Source organism: Vanellus vanellus (genome assembly GCF_965231255.1).
Source record: "Vanellus vanellus genome assembly, chromosome: 1".
Lineage (NCBI taxonomy): Eukaryota > Metazoa > Chordata > Aves > Charadriiformes > Charadriidae > Vanellus > Vanellus vanellus.
The window spans coordinates 87173271-87181445 of record NC_138905.1 but is presented as its reverse complement, the minus strand read 5'-3'; the positions used below and the strand labels follow the sequence as shown (position 1 = coordinate 87181445).

Here is an 8175-nt window from a genome sequence, read left to right as displayed (position 1 = left end):
GTTATCAGGGGAGCACGATGGGGCTGTGCGGCAGCCTGAGTGTGTGCACGGCACAGGGATGCACAGAGAGGCACCAAAAGGGAGAGAAAGAGTGTTTAGGAAGGCGTTTTTGTTTCTGTGCCCCTCAACTGAGTATCCCCTCTAGCACCCTCACACTCACACACTCTCAGCCCGAAGATGCAACGTGGAATCTTCTCTGCTTATCCCAGTGCTGCTCGTCACGTAGCCCAGGTATGGGAAAGGCTGCTGACCTGTCATCCTGGTGCCTGTTGTAGCGTGACAGGGAGGGGTTCCATAACTGCTCTTCTCTTCCTCCAAAGGCAGATGTCAAGGAGAGAAAAGGCTGCCTTTGGCTCTGCACTGGGACTGCCTCTTGGGAGACTGCACCAGGGAGCAATTCCTGAGCAGAAGGGTATCCAAGCAGGATGTGCTGGTACAGACTTACCTCCTCCATGCCACAGAAGAGCCAGGACTCTCTTCTCTGTAGCATCCTGCAAAGGAGCAGCAGGACGAGGATGGACAAAGCTGGAGAAAATCCTGTCTTCCCCTCTACGTGGGGCACAGCCTTGTTCACCACCCACGGCTGTGGGAAACCACTGCAGGCAGGGAGTGAGGCTCGCACTTTGTGTACACTGACACACTCGCTGTGTGTCAGAGGCCCAACAGAGCCTCTGCGCATCTGTGCCGTGCTGTGGGCCCAGCAATGCACGGCAGTGGAAGCACAGCCCATACAAAAGAGCAAGTGATCTGCCTGCTCAAGGCTGTCATGGGCTTTGCATGAAGAGGTACCCTTGTGTCCTTTCAGCAGAAGGCTGCAGCAACGCCTGCAGCTCCCAGAACCTCTGTTGCAGGTCAAGCGTATTTCATTTCATTCCTTTCCATTACCTACAGGAGGCTCAGGAATGACCCCAGATTCCTCAAAAGAAAAGGGAGACGCGAACAAAGAGGGTGGGGTACATTGTGCAGGTAATGAGAAGAAATGCCACAGTCCCACACCTCACAACACCCCCAGCGCTCCAGCTGAGACATGTGCTTGATGTGTCTGTAGGAGGGGTCTCCATTTCACGTGGGGTACCCTGGGGTGTGCAGGTGGTAGGGCGGTGCATTGGGAGCCCTGCAGAACACACGGTGTTCCAGGAGTTACTTAGCGATGTTGACCAGGGCATGCCTGCTCTGCTGGGCCTTGTGCTTAGGCCTTGAGACGTCTATAGGGTGGTATGAGAAACTGCAGTGTGGGAACCTGCTGGAGTGCCCTGTGCTGGTCTGTGACACACGCTGTTGTGTGTTAGGACAGAGATAACACTCTAACCTACCAGGAAACTTACTCCTGGGCCACACAATAACCTCAGACCAGTCGTTGTAAAAGAGGAGCACGTGGGCAGCTACCGCTTGGTACCGGCTATCTCACCACGTGCCTGGCCTCACTTGTATCTAAAGGTGCACCAAGAACTACTCCTGCAAGCACCCTCTCTGTTTGACAGTGAGAATGATGAGCAGGGTTGCCTGGCGTTAAATGAGAGGAGGCCAGCGGAGTGCAGATTGAAGAGCGACAGAAAGAAGAAGATGCAGCACTGATAAGAAGGAAAGCAGGTCACATTTGTGCAGGAACAGCTTTGTGCTCAGCTCCATCAGCAGCCAAGTGAATATCATGTAAATATAAATGAGAGTTAAATGAAGAGGCAAGCAAGCAGGAGTGGCGTGGCAAGGAGAGAAAGCAGGACAAATAATCTCAGAGTCTGAGAAGAGGATGAAGAGAAGGCTAGGAAGCAGAGGAAGTAATGAGTGGGGAGGGATCATCCTGCCTTGTGCAGCGCTGAGGAGAAGGAAAGAAGGTTCCTTTTGAGCAGGAGCAGGTTTGCGCTCAGCCCCCTCAGCAGCCAAGCCACTGTGTATCACTCTCAGCACAGTAATAGGTGCCAGAATCATTGAGAAAGGCATGCTCTATCGAGAGGGTCATCCCGTCTCCTTTTATCTCGCTGCCCTTGAAATGGCTTCGGAAACCTTCCTCCACATCTGCTTTACCACCTGCAGTTGCAGAAGCCACTAGAATGAGCCTGGAGTCCTTCCCCAAAGGCAGCTTGTACCAGGACATAGCTAAACTGCTGGATTTCTTCTTGGAACAGGTCAGATCCATGGACTGGCCTTGTCGTATCACTGTGTCTGGGGACTGCTCCAGGGCCAACGCTGGAAGAGAAAAGGAGGAGCGCTGAAGAGGAGGAAAAAATGGGAAAATGTTAACTAAGCACTGCGGGTTGGTAGAGAAGAGGGCGAGAAGGAAAAGGAGAGCCTAGGGAGCAGTGGAAGGGATGGGACAGCTCTTCAGATCTGCAGGTGAGTTTCCAATCTCTGTCGGACAGGCCAGAAAAAATAGAGAGCCCATGCAGGAGATTCAGGGATTCCTGCGCACGTCATTCATTGCCCATTCTCAGCACAGGAAGCTTTGGGGGAGGGAGCGCTGCCAGCAAGTGGGTACGCAGCTGGGACAGCATCAGTGGAATCGATGTAGGTGCTCAGGGGTGAGTTGAGTTCACTTACCCAGAGGGGCCAGCATGGCCACAAAGAACCAGCAGGGACCCATGGGGGAAAAGCTCCTGTCCTCTCAGGGACCTGCCTTTTGTAGCTGCCCAGAGACATGCGAGGAGGAAGCACTGAGTGAGGATGAGGATTGGCTGGCTGGGAACACTGGGGAATGACGCACACAGTCACAGGAAACCATAAACCCCACCGAGAAGGGAGATGGGGGGAGGGAGGGTGGTGCGTGGGGAGGGGAGAAGGGGTTTGCATGGACAGAACTATGCAGAGGTTGCAGGGGACTCTGAGTGTGCGCAAGGCAGAGAAATGCTGAGAGTTCCCCTTCTCTTTCAGAAGTCCTTGAGAGCAGAAGGAATGAGGTATGAAGGGCACACATTGGTCTTTTGCATTTTCCCATGAATTTTCCCTCCCTCCCCCAGACGCAGCTGGCTCTTGAATTTTTTTTTCCCCCTGGCTGTGTGAGGGTGCTTTTTCTCTGTTCAGCAATGTGAGCACAGCAATTAATATCAGTGGGAGGCAGGACCAGGAAAGACACCAGAACAGCCCAAGCATTCCGCCTGCTAAGGGCTCTCAGGGCCCCTTCTCGACCCCCATCCCCTTCTATGAAGAGCAGAACAGTACCGGCAGGTTCCAGCTGGGAGCGATGTCTCAGATGCCCCACGCTATCCCTAACTATAACACCTCTCATCCTGGGACCAGGAGGGGCAGGAAAAAAGCAGTCCCGGACTACTTTGCTGGCTGCTTTTCCCAGCCGCCTTTCCCACACACAGGCACTGCAGGTACAGGAGGTGTTCAGCCTCCTGTGCCTGCCTTAGCCCACTCCAACCAGGCTGGGGACACACACGTCCTGTGCGGTGATCACTGTGATGGGGATGGGAGGTATATGAGGAGTCACTGTGTGTATACATGTGCATGCATGCATGTGTGTGTGTGTGCAGGGCTGGCAAATTTGTCTGCCAAATTCAAGGAGCACTCAGCAACTGAGACCATCTGTGCCATTGCCCTCTCTGCCCTGAGACGATCTGTCCAAAACGGCTTCCTTTTCTGGCCGAACTGAGCTTGTCCTCCAGAGGGGTCGGGGGCGCTGCCGCTGGGATGCAGCCAGTGAGACCACTAGGGTCTTGAAAGCAGCTGTCCAGTGCAATTTCATTCACTCGTGCACTACCGGTGACACCTCTCTATGGCTTTGCTCACAGGCTCGCAACACTCAGGCCACTGGCATCCTCTCCACAGCGCCCTCATCTTTTTCTGCTCAGAAGGACAGCCACATGGCTAGGACTCAGCTTTTGGAGCATCTCAGTGAGGTGCCACATGCCTGCTGAGCCACGGCTGGAAACCCCTCCAGGCACATCGGAGGAGCTGCCTGTAGATGAGAGTCCTGCTCTTTCAGCAGTTACTAGTGTCACCTCGTGGTCAAAATCTTAACTGCACAGGTCCAACCATGCATTCTCTTCCCTGGCGTTTATGGGACAAATAAGCCACCCAGCATGTTAAATGGAAAGGTTGTCTGTGCTCCACCTCAAATCGCATGCATCACCTCTGCATGAGTAAAGAAGTATACAGCTGGGCATACATAGACCAGCAGTTCCAACGTCTGGATTCCTTCTGGCACTGGGCATGGAGCAGATAACTCTTCGCCTTATGTTTCTTCCTCTTTGTCCTCCTCCTCCTGCTTCTCTTCCTTCTCCCTCTCTACCTCCTTTTCCTCCTCCTTCTTATCCTCCTCTTCCTTCTCCTCCTTCCACTCTGGTCAGAGGGCACATCTCTCTAGTGTGGTAAGGTAACACAAAAACCCTGCGAATGACAGTGTGAAAATGACTGAGTCTTCGCCCCATCCTGTGGGTTTGTGGGTGGGCCCAACAGATTAAGTCACACCCCTATGGGCAACGGGCCTCCTAGTCCTTTCCTACCGCCTCTCTGGCACTGAGGTGAGAACCCAACTGTCCCGGCTCCCAGTCCTATCGCATCTCCCTCTCTTCTTCCCCGAGAAGGTGTTGGTTGAACTTGAGGCTTGGGAGACTAAGCAGGGGAGGAGACAGTGCTCTCACCCTTGCCCTGGTCCCATGCCTGTTGGACTTCAGTTCAGCTCTGGAATGGGGCAGTTGCCCCTGTGGAATAGGAAGCCCTTCATGCTCTCGTGCACCGTGCTTCATGTTTCAGTCTGGGGTTGCAGCAGCTCTGTCCATGACTGGCAGGGTCTAAATCATGGTAAACACTACCTGAAGGGCACAGGTCCCCCAGTTCGAGGAAAGAGCAATGGAGGGGCACATTTGTGTTACATCGCCGACTGTTGGTCTTCTGGTGCTGGCGTGCATCATAGCAGCTCTTCAGGTAACAGGAGCTTTTCCCTAGGTACCGTGGTGCCTGGGAAGAGCCACAGAGAGGGAAAATGAGGTTTAGACTAGAGGCAGAGGTGTCTTTCTCACACAAATGTCTAAGCAGTGGGGTTTGGGTTTTCAGGAAGACTCAGCAAGGACTCAGCCAAACTTCTTTCAGAATGCTGACAGCTTCAGTGGCAATGCCGTGAGCAGCAGTGGACTCCATGTGGACATGACCTCCAATACCCTTGGCTCAAGGGGAAATTAGGTCCCCAAACAAATGGGAGGCAACAATTTTCAGGAAGAGGAGCATTTAGGGCTACGATGAGGCTTCCATAGGTGGAGGTAGATGCCACAGCTCTGCAGCAATGAGGGAGATGAGCAGAAAATGTGCCCATACAGTGCATTGGCATTGCGGGGAGTGAGGGTTTGCAGATCTTCCACATCTGGTTATGTGTTTCCTGGACATTTTAGTTCCCCTCCTCCAAACCTATACTCTTTCCCCAGAAGAATGTCAGTAGCTTTCATGGCAACATCAGAGGGTCTGGCAGTTTCTCCAGCGGTAGCGTAAGTTGAAATGGAGGTTCTGCTTGCGTTAACATTAGCCAGGATCAGAATGTCCCCACAAACAGAATGAGGCCCCGGGGTGTCCAAGCACTGGGGAAGAATTCAGGGTACCTGGATTGAGTCAGGTCCAAAACGCCCACCTGCTCGATGCAAAGCTTAAATGAGAATGGTCCAGAAAATGATTGGAGAATACACCTGATTCCTCCACATCTCTTTGGGGTAAGAAAAAAATAACCGAAAAAAATAACCAAAAAAATCCCCTGGAGAAGGGCCCGAGATGTGGGCCTCGTGGAGAGGGGACCCAGGAACACGTGAATCCAAGGATCATCAGATCCAGCGATACATTACCTGGGAATATGGGATCCATGGACTAGACTGTGCCATTTGCAACAGAGTGGTCTAATAAAAGCCCCATGAATTTTCATTGCCTCTGTCCCATGGACTCAGAGCAATAACGCATCTTTCCATGGCTGTGGAGAAGCCCAGATGTCTGTGAATATTGCAGACCATCTGTCCCTCCATTTGGTTTCAGGCTGCTCCATCACACCTGGAGTGGGTGTGGGACCCCACTTCTGAAACTCCTAGTGCCTGAACACAAGAGGAATCATCTGCAAAGAGATGCTCCGAGGGGTCTTTATGTTGCCTAGGAAAGCGGGATATTTTACTCCCTAAGCAAGCCCTTTCCAGACCTAGGAAACGGTAGGGCAAAAGTTCCCATGATTTACGCCCCATGCCCACTTCCCGCCATAGCCTGAACAAGAACAACACAGCAGCACTGTCAGGGGAGTCCTGACTTGTCCCCTCCCATCCTGCTCAAACAGGGTTCAGCTGCTCCCAGGCCCACTCTGTGCTCCAGCAAATGAAGGCATGAGTTTGGGGAACTCTCCAAACTTTCTTGCAGGGCTTTGGCAGCCCTAACTGTCCTCCTCTACGTGAGGTGAGACACTCTGCCAGATGAGTGAGAGTCTGGAGGGTTCCGCAGTTCTCTTTGGTCTCTTACTGGGATATAGTGGCAGGGAACTGTCCAACACCACGTGGTTCCTGCGGACGAGGGATGTCACGTGGGGTGTCTTTCAGCCTCATAGCCCTCAATGGATTTTTCTTCCACAAAGATGTCCCTTCATTTTTGGAGGCCGTGTAAACCTTTTGCATCCACAAAAACCTGTGGAAAGGGGTTCACAGATGTCCTAAACAAGCAGGAAGAGTCTTTTGTTTCCTTTGAACCTGCCAAAGCCCCTAACTTTGCATGCGACCCCTTAATTCTTGTACAGGAAGAGACAGCAAGTAAACCATCCTTCCCCAGCCTCTCCAGGCCACTATTACTTTTACACAGCCCTCTCATGTTCTACCTCCTCTGTCTCTCTGAGAGACTGGGAGTCCAAGTCTCTGACATGGGTGGAAACAGAAGAAAAGCCGAATGCCGTGCCACTGGGGAAAGAGAAACGCGGGCACAAAGGACCAGGCCAAGAGGTTGTGAAAGAAGGTTTGCTGATGTGCAGAGAGCTGGAGGATCAGAATCTCTGGAGAATGTACCAGCTGTTCCCAGGCAGGAGAGGCTTGGGAAGAGAGAATTAGTGGTGCCTCCACCACCAAGCTCTGTGAGATCTACAAAGACCAGCTGCAGAAACTCCCCCGCTTTATGTTCCTAGGAAGTTCTCTCCTGTCAGCCCATAGTCTTACCACGTTTCCCTTTCCCAGGATCTTGCGTCAGCCTGGACAAACATATTTACTTTTTCTGAGTCCTTTGATGATACAGCTGGCTGAAATATGGGAACTAGCAACAGGGATTTCTAGAAATACAAACTGACAGAGTTCATGAGCTCTGTCAGTACCCTGGGAAGAGGCCAGTAGTGTGTTCTGGTTGATTTAAGCAAGTAGCATAGAGAGTCTCAGAGAGAACTTTTCCTTCAAAAATATTCTTTTAAAATACTCGATGACAGCCTGTCTCTATGCCAACAGCACGGTTTGGACAAAGAAATGAGTATCTGTAGAACATTTCAAAGTTAAATACAAAATGTGTTTTGGTGTTAGGTTGTCATGATTTGGCCTCAGCCAGCAACAAAGAACCATGCAGCCGCTCGCTCGACTCCCACAGCCGTGGGAAACATCGGCAGAAAAAGGGCAAAACTCACGGGTTGAAATAGTGTAATTTAACAAAACAGCCAAAGGGAAGAAGAAAGAAAAACAATAACACCTATAAAGGAGTATAAGGACACAATTACAGTACCACCGCGCAGCGCACTGACCGGACCCTCACCGCCGCAGCTTGCCCCTGAGTGGCGACTGCCCCCTTCTCCCCGGCTAGCTCCTCTTATAGCTGGGAATGGCTCACGTGGTATGGAATACCTGCCTCCCCTGCCGGCTCCTGGGGAAAATTAACCCCATCCTTGCTGGAACCAGGACATTATCCACCCCTTATTCCATACCATCTATGTCACGCACAGATCTTACAGTTCCCATAGTCTATGGGCCATCTCTCCAAAATGTCCATTAAGCTCACTTAGTCCATGAAGGTAGGCTCCATCGATGAGAACAGTCTCTCAGGGCACATGAGATGGTGTGTGGTGCTGAACTGGTGTGTGCTGTATTTGAAGCTCGTGACTGCTGTACTCGATGCAGTCCATGCCCACAGTCCACAGGTTGAAAATGTCGATCTCAAGGAAATTGCTGGGCACCAGCTGCTGAGATCAGTTCTTATTACATCATCACTGCACTTTACTCGGTCTCATCAAAGTCCATCTGTCATTGATTTGGGTGA

At 51.8% G+C, this 8175-nt stretch overlaps 1 gene segment (V, D, J or C); it reads right to left on the bottom strand.

The window, feature by feature from the left end:
- Window positions 1-1870: 1870 nt before the first annotated feature.
- LOC309672486 (immunoglobulin kappa variable 1D-13-like) lies at window positions 1871-2578 on the bottom strand. The segment is given in 2 exons: window positions 2536-2578; window positions 1871-2184 (listed from the first exon to the last, which is right to left on the bottom strand).
- Between the last annotated feature and the right edge of the window lie 5597 nt (window positions 2579-8175).